A 2,500-nucleotide genomic window follows, 5' to 3' on the forward strand; every position below is an offset into this window, starting at 1 on the left:
CATTCCCACACGGCCGTGCCTTTAAGGTAAAACTCGTTCACCCATTGGATCCATAAGGAGTCTTTCTTCAGATGGATGTCCCAAAGATCCTTCACAAGTAAGCTACGGTTCCACGTGCGCAAACACCGAAGCCCCAGCCCCCCATCGGCCTTCGGCTTGCATAAGTGCTCCCATCCGACTTTTGGAGCACTCGTTCCCCACAAGAAGTCCCGCGCCATATCCTCTATGCGGCCAATAACTGTAATTGGCACCGAGAAATTGAAAGCCAATAGCAACACGTACCTTGCACCACTGCCTTCAAGATCTCTAGCCGACCCGCATAAGACAGCGTATGTCCCTTCCAAGCTCCAATGGCATGCTCGATTTTGTCAAGCAGCGGTTGGTAATTCAGCACTCGCAGTTTTGACGCAGCAAGTGGAATACCTAAGTATCGAAATGGGAAGGTGCCGGTGGCAAATCCAAACTCCTCCACAATCGACGTGCGGTCGGCCACATGAACTCCGGCTAGGAAAATGTTCGACTTCAAGTTATTCACTTGAAGCCCCGAGGCCCGTCCGAATTCGAGGACCGTTGTGGCGAGCGTACGAACGGATGCAACATCTCCTCTCGAAAAAAGCATCAGGTCGTCGGCAAAAATAAGGTGCGTCATTTTGTGCGCTTGGCACATCGGATGAAAGTTGAGCTCTTGCTCTCTCGATCGAGTATGCAGCAGTCTCGACAGATACTCCATACAAATGACGAAAAGGTAAGGGGATAACGGATCACCTTGACGAAGTCCACGCATCCCGGGGAAAAAACCTTTCGTCACTCCGTTAACCGACACCGTATAGGAAACCGATGTCACGCACTCCATAATCCAGCGGACCATCACGTCAGGGAACCCCAGGCACGACAACATCGACCGCAAAAATTCCCAATTTACGGAATCATAAGCTTTCCGTAAATCCATCTTGATCAAACACCGGGGGGAAATTCTCTTGCGTTCGTATCCCCTCATAAGTTGCTCCACCATGTGTATGTTATCCGTTATAGATCGCCCACTAACAAATGCTGATTGGGCCCGATCTATGATAGAGGGCAAAACCTTCTCGATGCGCTTCGTAATAACCTTCGCAATCACCTTGTAGATCACGTTACAGCAGGCGATCGGCCGAAAATCACCAACCGTTTCGGCTTGGGCTGATTTCGGTATGAATACCAAAACCGTGTTGTCCCATTGTTTGAGCAGCTCTCCACTACGGAAAAACTCCAAGGCTGCCTCCGTAAGTAGCGGCCCCACGGTCGACCAAGCTGCCTTGAAAAAGAGAGCCGTATACCCATCCGGCCCCGGAGCCTTATCGTCGGCGATATCAAACAGTGCTTCCCGAATTTCCACCTCCGTAACCGGTTGAATCAGCCCGTCACGGTCCTCCTCACCCAATCTCGGCCCCGTGGCAATAACCTGGGCGTCTACCGGTTCGCATGTAGTACGAGTGCCCAAGAAATTACGATAATAGGTCTCGAACATACCTAGTACCTCGTCTCGGGATGTTGTGAATGTGCCATCCTCCTTGCGAAGTGCAGTGATGTTGTTGCGTTTAGCATTTCTCTTCGCCATCCCATGGAAAAATTTCGTTGTACGGTCCGCATCTCGTAAGTGGTGCAACTTCGCCTTTTGGTAGAAAAAACTCTTTTCCGCTTTCGCCAAGAACCGAAACTTCTCCACCTTTGCCATCATTTCCCCGCAGATTTGCTGGTTATGGGGGTCATTATGGTAGATTTGCTGAATTTCCTCGAGCTCACCTCCCGCACGTTTCACCCGTTCAGATATATGCCCGAACTCTCGCCTGTTGAAACGTTTAAGAGGGTGTTTAAGGGCCTTGAGATTCTTGCACACGGCCCACTGACGGCTGCCCCGGTAGTTCGCCGTCCACATTTCCTTGACTTCTCGCTGAAAATCGTCGTGTTGAGTCCACATGTTGAAAAACCGAAACGGCCGGGATGCCGGGGGTGCAATCTCTCCTAATCGCACAATCACCGGTGAGTGATCCGACACCCCCCCGAACGGAAGGAAGTGGGCCGAACTTCCCTCAAAACCGTCGCGCCAAGTTCGATTTACAAGCGCACGGTCAAGTTTACTCCACACCGTATGGTTCGTCCACGTGTATTGAAATCCCGTTGAGGGGAGATCCTCAAGTCCACTACGTCGAAAGCATGTCTGTATGTCGTTCAGCAGGTAGGGGGTCATCAAGTTGCCACCCGATTTTTCTTCCGGCTTGCACACCACGTTGAAATCACCCACACATAGCCATGGATCGGTGATGTTCGCCCCAAAGTCTTCCAACGCTTGCCACAACGGTCGTCTTGTGACCGGTGTGAAAAGCCCGTACACAAAGCTCACGTAAACCAGTCGTTGGGTCACCATACACGTTACCTTGCAATGGATCACCTGCGACGTCATACCGAGAACTTCCACCCGAGCCACATCCGGGTTCCATATGACAAGGATCCGGCCTGCCGT

Source organism: Erythranthe guttata, chromosome 7 (assembly GCF_056151865.1).
Source record: "Erythranthe guttata isolate IM_541 chromosome 7, IM_541, whole genome shotgun sequence".
In the NCBI taxonomy this organism is placed as follows: domain Eukaryota; kingdom Viridiplantae; phylum Streptophyta; class Magnoliopsida; order Lamiales; family Phrymaceae; genus Erythranthe; species Erythranthe guttata.